Source organism: Bactrocera dorsalis, chromosome 5, assembly GCF_023373825.1.
Source record: "Bactrocera dorsalis isolate Fly_Bdor chromosome 5, ASM2337382v1, whole genome shotgun sequence".
Lineage (NCBI taxonomy): Eukaryota > Metazoa > Arthropoda > Insecta > Diptera > Tephritidae > Bactrocera > Bactrocera dorsalis.
In genome coordinates, this window is record NC_064307.1 from 8,286,177 (window position 1) to 8,303,693 (window position 17,517).

At 41.0% G+C, this 17,517-nt stretch overlaps 1 protein-coding gene across 8 annotated transcripts in view; it reads right to left on the minus strand.

Annotated features, from left to right (window-relative positions):
• LOC105231310 (uncharacterized) overlaps positions 1-17,196 on the minus strand; it is a 78,523-nt gene extending 61,327 nt beyond the window's left edge. Inside the window, exon 1 of one of the 8 annotated variants that reach the window (XM_049458673.1) lies at positions 16,224-17,183. The gene's annotated coding sequence lies outside the window, so the exon portion shown is untranslated. Of the gene's footprint in view, positions 1-16,223 lie in introns of all 8 variants that reach the window. The other 7 variants (XM_049458672.1, XM_049458677.1, XM_049458675.1 and 4 more) reach the window with 7 other exon arrangements.
• Between the last annotated feature and the right edge of the window lie 321 nt (positions 17,197-17,517).

Here is a 17,517-nt window from a genome sequence, read left to right on the forward strand (position 1 = left end):
TTCGGCTGTACACACTTTTTCTGCTAATATTTTTATGACTTTTAATACCTGCATTTATAATTGATGAGGTGTTTGATCGCTGACGTGCTTTGCACATAAACACACCTCCTCGGTGAGTGCTGGAGGAAACTGCGGGGTTGCTGAGAGCTAGAGTTTAACTATTCTACGTTAAGTATGTTGGCTGAGTTTAAGCAAAAGTTTAAAGTTTCTTTTTAGGAAATTTATTTTGCGCCATTTCAAAGTATTTTTTTTTTAATTAGTCGATTTTTGTCGTTGGAACCAACTTCCCAGAATGAACAATGGCAAAGCAAAGGAACCTGGACTTGATGGCATTCCGAACAAGGCACTTAGGATCATAGTTAAACACAGCAAGAATGCCTTCGCTGAAACTTTTGCTCGGTACCTAAATGAAGGCGTTTTCCCAAGGTTACGGAAGAAGCAGCGCGTCTGGTCCTCCTTCAGAAACCAAACAAACCGGCGAACGAGCCGAGTGCATATCGATCATTTTCTATAATCGATACGATGGCTAAAATATTGGATATCTGTTTGGAACATCATCTAGAAGGAGAGCTGCCTGCCGTGTCTGAAAACCAATTTGGTTTCAGGAGTCGGAAAATTTGCGGACATTGCGGCTAAGGCCACAGAGGGAACCTGATGGATATATGGCGATAATCCTTACAATCCTAACGGGCACTAAAAACCGTTAAAACAATAATAAAAACAATAATTACGATAAAAAATATTGCGTAGTTGTCACACTTGAGCTGAAAAATGCTTTTAATTCTGGATTCTGACCACATATCATCAAAGCTCCGGAGACAAGAAATACACAGAGATATCTGATAAGGATAATTAGTAGCTAGCTGACCAAAAGAGTCAAAGATGCATGGTATGCAGGGCAGAAAGCTACATGGTGACTCGCGGAGTACCGCAGGGCTCCGTATTCGGTCCATTACTATGGAATGAACTGAAAGAGACTCTAACGGCTGAGTAGCGAAAAAAAGGAGAGACAGGCGACCCTCAAAGAGTTGCAAAGACAATGGGATGCGGCAGAAGAAGCAAGATATATCTGCCTGGATTGAGAGACAACACGGGGAGACAGACTTTTATCTATTTCAGGGAGTACAAGGAGTACCTCCACATATTCGGCCAAAATGACGACAAAAGAAGCTCATTCTGCAGCAGTATCGATGAAAACGCTGACCATTTTTTTCCTCCTGCTCAAGATCTGTAGTGGAGAGAAGTACTATCCAACGAATAACAAAGTAAAGCATGACGCCCGACAACCATATAAGTTACGTGCTGCAATCAAAGTTGGTATGGGCGAATATGATACAAGATTGGGCCGCAATAGCGACTCAAGAACTCAGGATGAGAGAACAACTACTGAGGTGCTTAAGACACAGGGAGTTTCTTGCCCAGGTTGGTCCTGCGAAGTAATGCCTAACGGCGGTCCGGGAGGTCCAAATGCAAGCTAAAGTAGCCGGAGTTAAGGGTTTAGGTAGGCATGCTGTTCTAAAAGTTCAGTAAAGTTAGATAATACTAACTGAGCGTGATTCCCAAAGAGATCCTTAGCGGACAATATATAAAGATTCCTCTCAACCCCAAAGAAAAAAAAACTCCACTATGAATAAGCCAATAAACATTCGGATCCAACGCTAAAACTTCATATGAGGCATTGTCATTGGTTACAGTGCACATCTTGAACTTCTAGATAAATTTCCTTTGAGTTCACACTCGTACAAATATACGACCTGTTTATCGAACAACGGAAAATATAATATTTAATAAAGCGGCACACAAATCCTTAGCGTGCTCATTTAATGGAAATTTCAATGAACCTCCTTTCATTGTTCGCATTTTTTCTCCTGTCAGTTATATGATCATAATTAATACCCTAACGGTTCTATTTGATGAAATTTGATGCGTTAACGGAAATTAAATTCGTCTCTTCTTCTGCTTTTAAACGCCCTGCGACGTCAAATGCACGCACGTTATATTGCAATGGCTACAACAACACCAAGAAGCACTCGCAGCGCGGCGATCATCAGCAGAAGTTACGGCAGCGTTCGCCAACGGACAGAATAACGGCCAAGGCTCTGCGCATTCTTTCTAATTAACTGCATATCAACGCAATACGCAATAATAATTCGAATCAAATACCTCGCACCGCCAATGCATTTTTATCACGTCTTCTGCCATTGCCTTTTTAATAAAGCGCGCTCGCACACCTCGCACATTGCGCCTCACTCCGCCAACGAATGGCGCGGCTGTGGCGGCTGCGATTACCATAAATCCAAGCAACCGCCGTCAACACTCCATAATGCCAACGCGCCGCGCAATATCCTACGGCTTGTCATCTCGGTCGGCTTGCGGTTTGACTTGGCACTTAATCCTGGCCGTGTCATTCGAGGACCGCTGCTGCCGCTGCCCAAACATCCGCTCCTGCTGGCTTTGCATTGGATATAAGCGCGCTGCATTGTGGCTGGTTTGGCGGCGCGCAGGCACTCGCTGCCTACGCCTCGATGCCGTTGTTAAATACAGCTATGCGAATTCCTTTATTCTTCCTCAGTTGTTCTGCACATCTTTCAGGGTGCCTTCATCTTGCGTGCGCTCCTTATAGCTGCCTGATATTCATATTTTCTACTTTTAATAACGGAATAATATTTCCACATTAATTATTTTTCCAAAGGCTTCCCCTACACACACACACATAGCCGCACGTAGTGTAATCGGACCGCCGGCTGCTGGCTCCATGCTTTATGAGTCGCCACCTGCTTCGGCATCCCAGTTGTTTGTGAAATGTGTGTACATCGTCTGGCATGCGACCAAGTATGTGTGCGAGTTCATTAAGCGAATGATTTATTACGGATTTTTGCGATAGAAGCGGCGCTAACTATCTCAGTTAAGTTGCAATGAGACCGTCCATCGCGCTTGTACAACAGAACGACTCCTCAAAGATACTTGTTGCCAAACCGATTTCGATACACGCCATTGCAGGAACAGTGACTTTATGTGACTGTCTTTTCACATGAGTTAGGGTTAGACGGAATGCTTCTTACGTTTATGACAAGTTCACCGTTACTTTAAAGCTGTGCTAATGTTTTGCTTTTGTAGTAACAAAGGAATTCCTCCAAAGGCGCCAATATTTGGAACCTGAAAAATCAGTTTTGCAAAATATTTTCTGTGAGTTCGGCATTATCTTCATGGCAACAACTGCGTAACTGCTTAATCCACGTGTATTTCAAGCATTTTTAACTGCGACCAGCCCCGCTTCCCTCCCAGTGCAGCAAGTGTTAAAATCTTCATGCCTCCATTTTTATTGTAATTTAATTTTTTGTTTGTTGTTATTTGCTTTCGCTGTTATTATTGCTCTGACCCCATGTCAGTCCATGTCTTTAACGGCTGCAAGCGCACTCACACACACACACACACATCGAGGCATTACATTGCGGCAGTGCTATAAACAGAAATTTTCATTAAAATTTTATTAAAATGGAAAAGTTGTTCCTTGCTGTGCCGCTGCCAAGCACGCTCGTGCCCATTGCGCCTTTCCGTAGCGTCGGCGTCAACACCACCAGCGACGGCAACGGCAACAGCCCAATAGCGTAGCTGTGTTTGGCGCTGATGAGTTTAGTTTTCATTCATGCCCAATGCTCATCATCATTATGCGCGAGCGAGTGTGTAGCTCCGGAGCTGCGGACGAAGTCGCACCCGTTCGCCGTTCGTCGCGCCATCGAAAGCGGGAGTTTGTATATGTGTATGTTGTGTGCTTTTGCGAGATGGGTGCTCATTTGGTGTGTTGCATATTGTTAGGAGCGTGACCCAGCAAACAGATCGGAGTACACGAGTTGCTACAACGATTGCTTCCCGTTGTCGACATAAAGCCCTTCGGTGTTGGCATTGCTGGTGTTCTTGCCATACGCTGCCGCCGTTTCAGGCTGTAATAAATGCAATAATAACTTTTTGCCATTATTTGCAACACCGTTTATGATTTTGTCTCGGCTTGCATACACACATAACCAGCTATTTTAGTAGGGGTGTTCGAAATGCAGAAAGTCAGAAAGCAGAATTTTGAAAATTAAAATTCGAAGAATAAGACCGCCGTCTTTGTTGACGCTATATTTGGTAATACAAATTTGGTACTTTGTAGAGGACTTGTTGAGGGCTTTTAGTGGACTTATGTGCATATCTAATCACGGCATGCTGTTTTGAAATATTATTTTATATCTATAAAGGCACTCACTTGTAGCAAATGACTAAACTAAAGCAAGCTTTCGGTTTTCATTACCCCGAATATGAAGTGCTCAGTCCTCAGCGGTGCCACCTCCCCTTCTAGCTACCGTTGTATGGTGGGCGCTTTCACGCCCTCGCATGTCATTATTTGAACTTTTTACTCCCTTCGGAGCGCTCTTTGTTTCCTGTCGTGCACACACACTTACACTTTTGCCAGCAAAAAATCCACAATTGGTGCTCCATGTTTCGTGCTCCGCCAGATCGGCGCGCGTGTGCCGCTGTCAGTGGCAACTTTTGTTTTTATTGCACTTTTCAAAAGCGAAATCACACGTTGCGCTAATCCATCAGCGGCGAAATGAACAAAATGCACACACACACACACGCCATCTATGTATATTATTGTGTACGTATGCGGCTGTGTATGTGTGTGTACATTAATAACATTGCATGGCAGGCAGCAATTGCACTTCGCTAATTGAACGACCGAACACTTAATTAGAAACGTCTGTCAGTCAGCTACAAAGGCACGCAGGCAGGCGGCGATGTAGTGCCCCAGAAGTGCGACGAACAGTTCCCTAGGCCCTTCAAGCTTCAACACCTATGCAGTTATGCATTCGATGCATGTGTATGTGTGCTCATATTAATATTTTTCGAAAAGTTTTTATTGCAAATTCAAATGCGCGCTTTTTATTGAATGCAACGATTGCACTTGTGCTTTGAAATATTTCACTACAAGCGCATCAAGCGCATTGATGTGTCCTTCGCTGGTGAGTGTGTGTGTATGCCGTCTCCAGCAGCGTGGAATTAAGCGCGACCTTCCGCTATATTTCGATAAGCGCAAATTAATATCTATAAATTGTTACTAATCAGTGCAATTAAGTGGCAAATTTTAATTAATTTGTCGCATGCTGAAATGCGCCGAAATGAACTTGAACCCTTCAACGATTATCTAAGAGCCACTGAATGCGAAAAACCCTTCTGACATATTTTGCAAACTGTTTTTCACCGTTATTCAATGCAACTATGTAATGTTTATATGGAAATAATCAGTGTAATTAAGTGGCATCATCACAAGCGCTAACAACTAATGAATCAAAGGGAAGGTCTGAGAAAGTGGAGACTTTGCAAGGACAGGTATATTGGCTAATCGAAAAAATAGTTCGTATTTCTAATCAAATTTCAACTTATTTTTTTTTTTTATATTTATAAGCAACTTCCATAAACCAAATATGTACAATTTTGGTTTTTGCCATTTTTCCTCTAGAGATGTTATTCCCTCAGTGTAAAACTTTTATGGCTTCTCGGCGAAAAACTGCGACAAGTTGTTTTCACAGGCTTCTCTTGAAGCCAACTTTACTTCATTAAGGGAGTTCTGCTTTGCGCGATACAAATGGTAGTCCGATGGTGCAAACTCAGGGCTACATGGCGGTTGCAATAAAACTTTCCAGCCAAGCTCTTTCAGTTTTTGCCGAGTCATCAAAGATGTGTGTAAGCTAGCATTGTTCTGATGGAAGACGAAGCCCTTTCTGTTGATCAGATCAGGCGGTATTTTTTTGGCAATTGCCTGGTTCAATCTCATCAGCTGTTAAGAGTGAAATGTAGAATCAATCGTTCGACTAGGCTGGAGCAGCTTATAGTCCCATCACAATCCCATCAAACACTCAGTATAATCCTTCAAGGCTTCAATTTTGGCTTTGCGGCCATTTGTTGAGCTTCACCGTGCTTGGAACATGATCTTTTTGTTTGATGATGAATTTTAAGTGCTTTAGCGATGTCATGGCTGCTTATGTGACTGGCCTGGTAAATCTTCTCCATAATCTCAACGATAGGTTGACCAGAGTGAGGTGCATCTTTCACCTAAAAATTTCCAGAACGGAAGCGGGCGAACGATTGTTGTGCTACACGAACTGATACAGCATCGTCTCCGTAAACTTCACAAATTTCGTTGGTGTCTTGCGTGGCATTCTTACCTTTTTTATTCAAAATTTCAAAATATAGCGATTGTCTTCCTTATTTTCATTCATTTCTGAACAGCTTTAACTTTTTTCAACTTCCCCGAAATTAATTTTTTTGGTTACATAAATGAAGCTTAAAATCTGACTTTTTCAACACTTTATATTATGACACATTGTGATTGCTAGCACTAGAGATACACGACTGTAACGACATATATTCACAAAATACGAAAAGATTTTTTCGACTACCGAACATATTGCCAACAAAACCTATATGGTTCAATACTCATTGGTTGATTAGAGTGTCGTCCAAAATTGAGTAATTAAGACAATATTAAATTTAAGAGAAGCGAGCATATACGCCGAAAACCATTTGTTTTAGTAGGATTTTAGAAGGCTCCGGCTACATTTTTGTAGACCATTGATCAGGTATTACAGAGAAACCCCAATAATAGCGTTTTCGTGTATTTTGCGCTCAAAAACTAACCAACTGCGGTCTCAGCTTATTAATTTATTCGCTTGCGCCATCATTATTGACAGCCCGGACAGACAGCGCAAAATGTATCATCAGACACTCCACGACTTCTGCACGCAAAGCATTCACAAGGGTCGAATAAAAGAAAAACCATAAAACCTAATTGAAAAGCCATCAACGCTTACATATTTGTGGGCAACATTCACTTTAACTGACAAACAAAGTCCCAAGGGATGTGTTGACGACGCCACACACACATTTCACATACACACACACACGACACACATGCACGCACGAGACAGACCACATGTTAGAGGCCTCTTGGATTAAGAATACACACGAAGAATATGAAATAAATGGCGAGAACTCATTTGTGTGCGCTCGTGTTGGGCAAACCGTCACGCCAACCGGCCGGAAAAGTCCCTGCGCCAGGGCAGTAATTCAAAAAAAGGATAAAAATAAAAGTACAATACTCACTCCTCCGGCGGGGATGTGGCTGGGTCGTCAACAGTCAGGCATCAGCACTCAAACAAACATTATTACATCTATTATTAGGCACAAATGCCTGTCTTCCACTTTTTAACACTTCAGCCGTCGGGCCTGAGACCACATGCACACACACGCTTGGTAACCCTCATACTCGTGGGTTAAAGCACTTGCAAAGGCAAGTGATGAATGGGATGGCAGTGTGAAGCATAGAAAAGGCAACATTGCTGAAAGGAGACTGAAAAGAGGCTGAAAATCAACTAAAATGTAAAATTATGATTGTCACAAGGCTCAACAACGCTCCTGGTAATATTGATAACGGCCCATAAATATCCGGCGTGTGAAGCGGGTCCGGCGGCATTAGCTCTGAAACCAGAAAGCTTTTATACGCATAAACGTGAGCGATTACAAGAGCGCTCTCCCACCTTTTGAATACATCTGTCATATTTGAGAAAGTATGGTAACGCTGAAAATCATGGCAGTGAACAGATTTTAAATTAGGAGTATAAAACAGTAAGGCGTAAGGCAGTCGCTGTCGATTTTTAGAACCTTTACATTTTAATACGAAATCAGAAATTGTTTGGTCATACGGTCCCTGGAACCTGTACAAGTACTACTTCTTTTTCTCCTCCGTTAAATCTGTCTTAAAGAGAGAGTTGTTGTTGCTTTTTTTTGCCGAATTGCATATAAGTATTAAAATATGTATAGCTGAATTTGCATGCTGAAGAACTTTGACGTGGAGATCTTTCAGCTGAGCACATCAACACACACACATGCAAACACAGGCACAGCAAATGCGTGAAAATGAAGAAGAAGCAACAAGTAGGGCCTGGCTGGCCAACGAATGCGCAAGAACGTACAGACGCATGCAAGTATGAGTGTGTGTTCATTCATTTATTTCACGCTTAGTTGGCGCTCTTCCACATGTGCGTGTCGGTTAGCCCGTGAAAAAGTTACTTGTAAACTAGCAAACACACACGCTAACATTGCAATAATAAATGCAATAAGGAGTAGTCATTCGCAAAGTCAATTCCATGCACACTTAGAGCCCCGCCACATTTGCCGCACTTGGCTTTCTTGGCAGGCAGCGATTCACGTTCTTGCTTGTGGCCGCACATATGTACATATGTATTTGTTTGTATGCGTCAATGTCGTGTGTAGTGTAGCTTCTCTTATCCTTATGCTCCTTGCGGTCTGCAGCGAGTCTTGTGCGCCAGAAAGCGAGGGCAACTATTAGAGTTACAATTTTCCGGAATTATACGAGAGATGTCAAGTTGCGCCTTCGGGGTATTCCTATTAGTGCTATAATGATTTCCCCAGATATCATTGTTGAATCATAATAAATATGCTATAAAATAGAAAATGATAAAAATGAAATAAAGCAGTTGCAGGGAGCGCGCAGCACAAGCATACACTCGGGCTGAAATTTGATGTGCCGAGCAGGAAGTCGGATGCAAGGCGCTAGTATGGGCCCCAGGGCATATGTTGGCAATTTGTGATTTACTGACCTCAGAACGCGTTTACATTTAACTGAATTCCTCTTAAATACTTTTGATGTGAATTGTTCGCTGATAGTTAGAGTCTAACAAAGACTACAATGTAGGTAAGGAATATACAGCAAAATAATGTACGGGGCACTATGTTTTGCAACTACTTGCATTCATTCAAACATCTTCATTTTTATAAAGATAGACTACATATTACTAGACGAACTCAGTCAAGTAGTATGCTGAATTCATGCCCGATATGGATTTCATAAGCTAAGAGAGTGAATGGGTGAATCCACCGAAAAAGAAAGCAGATTTCTTCGATCCTTAGAGTTTTTATACCCTGAACAGGTTGTAATAAGTTTGCCAGGAAGTTTGTAACACCTTAAAGGAAAACCAAAAGTTCCAATAAAACGGCGCCACTTCCCACACATCACATCAATCAATGGCTTTATTGAGAGAACACTTCGGTGCGCAGATAACTTCACGTTTTCGGCCGGTCAGTTGGCCAACAAACTCATATGATATCAATTCTAAAGAGTATGCGGACCATCCCGCTTCAATTCGGATCTTGGAGCAAAATATCAAGCGTGTAATTCGTCAGTTAATGATCGAACGGGTCATGGCCCATATGAGACATAGCCGTGGCCAACATTTCAAAGATATAAATATTCCCCATTGAATTTGAAGTTTATATGTTTTTTCTTTAAACAAAAAGTAGGGATTCTCGAAATGGATCACCTTTATATATAAATGATCAGCATGATGAGCTCAGTCATTGTAGCAATATGCGCCTGTCCGTCTGCACGTGAACTAGTCCCTCAGTTTATGAGACATTGATCTGAACGTTGCATACTTCCTTTTTTCACCAAGACGCTGCTCATTTAAGCTGAACGATCCGAGTTTTTTCTAGGAATCTTTAGTGTTTGTGAAGGGTATTATAGCTTCGGTGCTGCAGAAGTTAAAGTTTTTTTTCGTTTTATTTTACAGTTAGCTTGCTTACTTAACGTTATGCGATTTACCTCTCTCATGAAAAGAAATTCGGAGACACCGTTGCAAGATTAGCATGACCACGAATAATATGTGCTTGAATATTTTGACTACTGCATAGGGAATACTTGAATTTAAGTATGTGCTTTTTGAAATTGAGTTCAAACTTCCCTATAACATATCCATATTTAAAGAATAACTGGCTTGTATCAACAAGAATTCGTGGTGTTTTTATGGTGCAAGGGAAACCCGGTATTATGCAGTGATTCGAAGTTATCCTCGTGCAAACTCTCTCCAGGGAATGTTAAATTCTCTACCCCCTTTATGAATGTTTGTATTTATCGTGGTTTCCTGTTTTGGCAGCGATGTGTGATAATCACACCCTTTTTATTTCTAAATTTATTGCAATTAATGGTAATTTCGTGCAAAACAACCTCATTAAAACTCGAAGCTTAACACTTGCTGCAATTGCTACAAGTGCCAGTGATACCCCATCGACACCCCAAAAGCGGAAGAAAGAAATGAAAACAACACTCGTGTGTACTTATACATAAATGTATGTGAGTGTGTGTTTATTTATCCACTTAAACTTCAGAGGGAAGCTTCTCGATTATAGATGAAAACACTTTTATTTTTAATTCTAGCATTTTACAATATTGCGAGGGAGGTGCGGCTGCTTGAAGTGCTGAGGATGTGTCAAGATTTTATGTAAGACCACAAGTGCGCGTTATAAGCGACGAACGCAAGTCGAGAGAAGCAGGCGGAAGTTGCGGCGGGAGCACCTCCCTAGCACAGCACTTAAGCACTCGTATAAATTAACACCTTTTGTCCGCACATTAACTTGGTGTGGTATATTTTAACGATACAACGTGCTTGATTTTTCACCGTAATAACATCGGACACAATTTGAAAGGGCAGCCATGGAAACAAAGTGGAAAAAAACTCATTATTCGTTGGCATAGACGACTTATATCCTAAGAGGTGAAAGGTTAAGTTAATCGATTTTCTGGTTGTTTGAGAAGGTTTTCTTTAGGTGTCTTTTTAAGAAACTAGAAGAAGAAGATCTCTTGCCAACAGATGCTACTTCGGACTGATGAGGCAATTGACAAGCAAAGTCCTCTCGAAGAACAAAGACCAAATTTGACAAGTCACTCATCACCTCCGTCCTGCTTTATGGCGCAAAGGCATAGCCGATGACATAATCTGATGAGTCGGCGTTATCGGTTTTCGAGAAAAAGGTCCTGCGGAAGATTTATGGTCCTTTGCGCTTTGGCCACAGCGAATACGGTAGTCGATGGAACGATGAACTGTACGACGCCATTGACATTGTTCGGCGAATTACGAGACAGCGGCTGGGCTGGCTGGATCATGTCGTCCAAGTGGACGAAAACACTCCAGCTCTAAGAGTATTCGACGCAGTACTCTCCGGGCGCATGGAAAGACAAGATGAAGAAGGACCTCGATCAAAAATTTGAAATAACAAAGTCATTTATATAATCTTAAGGATTTGCGGGGTTCGGGTGTGATCGAACTTAAGCTATCTTGTGGACCAAAAACATAAGAAGTATAAGAAGAGCCCACTCTAGAGGCTTAGCGTATCAGTGAGCCCAAAAGGGCAGTATTTTTATATGTGCCACGAGTGTTGATACTCACGATGACTAAAATTGTGCTATCATGCAAAAATGAATACACACATACATCCACAGATATGTATGTACAATTTAAGTTACAAGTAAAACACATGCGTCGAAAAAGTTAATATTAAATGTGTACAACGTTGTAGGTAAATGTGTGCGTGCAGATACATAACGGTACACGGTGGTAGGCTTCGCTGAATTACGTCAAAGGGGGATTGTTGCAGCATTGGCAGCAATTATTGCGCATCAGTTGTAACAACTGCAGCAGCAACAACAACAACAACAACTAGAAACCGCCAACAAGCGATAGGCGACGGAGGAGCGAATATTTAAGCTCGCTAAATTGTATGTTGCCACAGCTGGCAGTGCTTAAGCAGCCAAGTAAGCGTATAAGTTATTAAGGAACAGAAAAATATGTAACAACATCTGCTGACGATTATGCGTGTAAATATATGACTACCACACAGCCACACAAACCTCGGCTACATACATGTGACTGGCGAATTCGGCGTGAACTCGCTCCGGTGCTTATGAAGAACATTCTTTCTCAAGAGCCGTTAAAGCCGCTTGTGTGTTGCATAATGGCGAAGGACTTTCGTGTAAAGAAGTTGTATGGACACAAATAATCTTTAATGGGGGCACAATCAGATTGCGCTTGCCGCAAACAAACAGCTACACACAATCATAAATTCCCCTACACATGCGGGTGTGAGTGGAAGACTTCTTTTGTGCCTATTACATAATTATGTGTTTTTAATTAAGTGTCCCCTTTCTTATTTACACTCTCGTGCCTAGTGTTGCAGGTGCATAACTGCACTTTGGTGGTAGGGTGTGGGCTGTATTCTGGCCTCATACAAAGGCGCTACAGCTACTTCAATGTGCATGGATGTGTGTGTGTATGCGCGTGAGTCATCATTCAGTCTTACACTACTCTACGAGTATCTCTATAATCAGTCACAGACTCCGTTATGAGTATTTGGCGTTGTACGTACACACATGTTCAAGTGTCTGTTGCTTTAGTGCCTTTCAGCCGAGTTTTATACGCGGTTGACCACTAATAAAACCACAAGTCTTTGTGGACAACAAATTTTTTTCGAAAACTTCTTAATTGACACAGATAAAAGCTCTGCGCAACGCTGCAGCAACCCTGAAGTAATCAAGTGTCATCAAGGCTCATTTTTCATATTGAGTATCTGCAGTTGCAGTAATTACTTTGGCTTTTAACTGTGTAGCTGTGTGTGTGAGTGTGACTAGTGGGCGGCTTCTCAAAAGCACTGCAAATATGTTTTGCCACTCAATGTCTTTCCTGCCTATTTCTATGATATACAGTTATTTACAGGTCTTACGCCTTTGAAACCAATCAACAAATATAAATATTTATGCAAAAACAAATAATATCTAGCAGCCCTTGATAAAATAGTACTGATCTGTGATGGAGAATATTGAAAAAGGCGAATTTATAATGAGTTTATATTTATTAAAATCTATGGCTATTTTAAAATTTATTTCCAAAAATGTGTCCCAACGTTCAAAGGGTTAATGTTCAACGCCGACTGTTCCACTTTCAGAGCTAGAGTGACGGGATTAATGAGTTAATTATAGAGTTTGGTTTTTGATCGTCGAGAGAGAACTTTACTTCGCTACTCGCATTGGCTACTCCGAAAATTGACTTTAACAACTGTTTCGAGGATTCGAAAAAATTATGACACAATTGTATTGAGACCAAAAGCAATTACTTTGAGGGTGTCAACACAGATTTTGAAGAATAAATTAAGAATTTTAAAATTATAAACAAAGTCTTACTATTTCATGCTCACTAGTATTTTGTTTTTAAGAAGTAACTCGGGTTCCCCCGCATCGCTTTGAATGATTGCATTTGACACTTGTCATTGAACAATCATTTGTCTAACATTAACTCAAGCATTAACACACATTATAAAGATCCATTGCTTTGTGACAAATTCGCTTACGAAAAGTCATTAGCAGAACTTATCGTGACATGTGACTAATTGCAATAGTGAAGTTTTTGCTTTGGTAACTCTCACGCAGCTAAAGTGAGCTTTGCAAATTTTAGCAGCAAAAAAATGGTACAATTATATTTTTTCGTGAAAAACTAAATATAGAAGTATTAAGAGTAAATAATTGGAAACAATAACAAAAATCCCCAACCATTTTATATATTTTTTTACACTGCTTAGTCTGATTCAGTTCAGTTTAGTTGCTTGGCTTAGAGATTCTATATGATAGAGAAACCGTCTTCGATTCGCTAAGTGTTAGTTTCCAATGAATCGAACAAGCTATATCAGATATCAAAATGACTGCGAACGCATACTTAATAGTGTTTTGATTACTTTTTAGTAGAGTTCCTTTTCTTTCTATCTCATTCACGTAACTCTTTTGAGAGGAGAGAAGAGGGTTATTGATCGAAGTCAGTTAGAGGCTTTGTACGTATGTTCCACCCTATGGACTTTTTGAGATTAGTTGCCTGTGCATTACCCTTAAATACTCTGCTGGGTTCAATCTGTACAGGGAAAACAATGATTTGATTAATTTGCATTTCCTCTTCGTTTCTTTTACAAGTGCTAAGTGCGTTTGTATCCAAGCCAATCGCCAGAAAGACCGTTGGAATTTCCATCCATTAATGAAAAAAGTTAAGTTCTTCAGATAAGCCAACATTTTAATGACATAAATAATTGAAGATACTATTTCTCCTCAAATATTCGATTTGTAAGTAATCAAAGACACACAAGCCAGTGTAATTAATGAAATCTAAAAGAGTGTTTGGAAATAAATATATTAGTTCACTGGCCAAATAGGAGTAAGAATACTCTTCTACAATAAAATTTGACTACCAAATAGTAGCAAAGAGTGTATAAAAGCCGCGAGCATAAATTTCGGTAATTAAATAACTCTAAAGCGAGGAAATTACATGCACGTGACTGAAACATGTTTTGAACGCTGTTGTGCTGCTATTCAATAGTTTGAAGAAAGCCAAGGCTAGTCAAGAGCATGTACTTCATGCACTTCATTCATATTTCTAAACGCTCGCCCGGTTGCATAAAGAAATAACGGTCACATATTTGATGAATATATTGGGTACTCGAAAAAGTTATTTGTATGCATTCACTTATGCGATCGCCAAGAACTCTCCTAATGGCATGACGTTTCAATACTTCGTAAATCGCCATAGTCGGTTAGAAGTCTTTACATCACGTATAATAAATGCCTAATATGTACATATGTAAAGTACATACCGGTGTGTTGAAATTTCGAGTTTTTAAGTTTAAGTGCGCTTCGGATACAATGACGATTACAATTCCAGTCGCGCTTTACGCGCTTGTCACATAATATCTGTGATCAACGCATTTGAACAACTTGCTCACAGAAGAACATATGTAAGTATGTGTGTCATTGTGAAGAAAACGCTAGCGTGTCATTGGTACTAATCATATTTCTTAAGCGTGGCGACTTTAAGACCAAACAATTTCAATGCAAATCAGAGCATAAAGGGTATAATATGATACCGCAAGGTGCATGTGTGTTTCAACACTGGTCGGCCAGAGCACAACATTCAAAGCGACTATAAACATATGACATTCATATGAATAAACTTGTAAAAAGTCTCAGCGTGAGCACTAAAAATGTGTTTGATCTTGATCCCGCAGCAAATCACGGATAATAACTTTACAGATCTTTACAATTTTGGGGTTATTTGACAAATCAGTTCATCTTTCTATAGAGTGGATAAGAACCAAAGCAAATGGGTCTGATTGTGACCGACGGCAAGACGAAATATCTCCTATCAAACGAACAATTGTTGCACTCGCGACTCCCACGTCACTTTTGATAGTCATAACTTCGAAGTTGTAGATAATTTCTTCTATATTGAAACCAGCATTAATACCAACAACGACGTCAGCCTCGAAATCCAACGCAGAATAACTCTTGCCAACAGGTGCGACTTCGGACCGAGAAGGCAATTGAGAAGTGAAGTTCTCTCTCGACGAACTAAGACCAAACTCTACAAGTCACTTAGCATCCCGGTCCTGCTATATGGCGCAGAGACAGGGACGATGGTAAGATCTGATGAGTCGGCGTTACGAGTTTTCGAGAGAAAGGTTCTGCAGAAGATTTACGGTCTTTTTCCTGGACGAGTTTATACGACAAGATCGACACAGTTCATCGAATTAGGAGACAGCGGTTACGCTGGCTAGGTCATGGCGTCCCAATGGAAGAAAATGCTACAGCCCTGAGAGTATTCAACCTAGTACCCGCCGTTAAAAGCAGAGAAAGAGGAAGACCTCTTCTCCGTTGGAAAGACCAGTTGGAGAAGGACCTGGCTACACTTGGAATCTCCAATTGGCGTCAACAGCTAAAAGAAAAAACGACTGTCGCGCTGTTGCAAATTCGGCTTCAGCCACGTAAGTGGTGTCTACGCAATTAAAGAAGAAGAAGATAAATCAGGTCACTCCAGGGATCATGGTAAGTTAGAATTACATATGTCTCAAGGAAACCCACGGTGAAGCACAGATCATGTGTGAGCTCGTTGTAAATATAATATCTATTTCACGCCGCTGTTAGTACCGAGGCTATAAGTACACACATCTCTAGCATGCAAATAGTAGCGTTGTGATTGTCAACTGGATGTTTGCCGTCAATAGCATTGACTTCAGTCGTTGGCAGCGGTGCAACTTGTGGGACTTCAGCTGTTTCAAATTATTATTCAAAGAGAATGCAGAACTAGTTTGCCATTGTTCGCACTTAAGGTGGAAGTATGTAAGTGCTTTCTATGCTTGGCTAACGGCGTGTTTATTTCATGAAGTAGAGTAGGTGTAAGATAATACGGCAGCTACGAGCAAAGCGTCTAGCTGTCAACAACAACAACAACAGCTAGTGCGACGTCAGGTGTGCAGCGATACGGCTAATTTACATATGAGAAGTATATAAAGCAACTTACCCCGCTTTCGTTGCGCGACACACGGATGCAATGGAATGTATGTGTGTGAGTGCGCAGATGCCAAGTTTGCTCTCTCTCGCCTTTGCGCTTATCTTATCAGTGTTGAACTTACGAATTCCGCTTTTTGTTTTAGATGAGAAATTCACTTTTTAGTAAAATATTTTGGACCTTGTATTTGAAAATAGCTGAGGCGGGTAGGTGGAAACCAAAGCACACTATTTAATGGCTTATAGCTCATGAAAATGTTCACTGAGCTTTTGAAACCGATGACTGTTGTGGGTGGATATGAAGGCGCACTTCACTGCTATTCGAATCTTTACGCGCGGAACTCACTGAACTTGGCGCAATTACTTTATCGCACTTTATCGAACGTTTTCTTGATTCTTGCAGACGAAAAAAAGTTTTTAGAATTTGTTTTTGAGTTTCACACTTTTTCACTTCTTTCCAGTGCTTGCACTCTTCCTATTCACCGTGCTTACGTAATTGCAACGCGCACTTTACGGCTGCGCTTGTATCCGTCCAAATATATGTTGTTTGTTTCCGAAATTGCGTGCACTCGGTTTGCTGCTACCAAACTACGCTAAGCTACTGACTGAGTCACACGCCGTCCAATAAAAGTCATGTACATTTCCACGTTCGACGCTCAACGTCAACAAGCGATCGCGCACTCCGCTCCTAAAGCGATTATTTACCTGTCTGTATATATATGTATAAGTGTATATATGTGTAATTTGTGTGCGAATGCGGCTTACTCAAACGGCCGAGTGCGAGTAGTTGTTGCCTTTCTTTATAGCTCACAGCTGATGAATAACACAAAGTAATATACACAAAACACTTTACGCTTCACGCTCGGTACGCCTTACGTTCGTAATTATTAAGCATATTTATGTGTAGAAAGGTTTGTATGTGGATATGTTTACTGCCGATCACTGCGTTTCGCGGTTGGCTTGGCCGCCTGCTTGGCTTATGACTACTTAAATGTGTTTATGCTTCCACGTCAAGGTAACCAAATTGGCAAAGTGGCGTCTAAGTCAAACAGCTGAGCAGCTGAAGGTAATCAGCCGATAATTAAGAGTGCCGCTACGAGACTAAAGCCCTCAAAGAGCGATCGAAAGAGGCGAGAGAGTGCTCGTGCGTACGCTTTGTATTTGAGCTCTTATCTACATATGATAGAGTCTATGTATGTCCATATATATTTGAATAAGTTATTATATTATAGCGTGTATGTATGTGTAGGGCATACAAAAGTTGACGTAGATGAAATTCTGTCGTAACTCAACGTTCTTGGTGATGA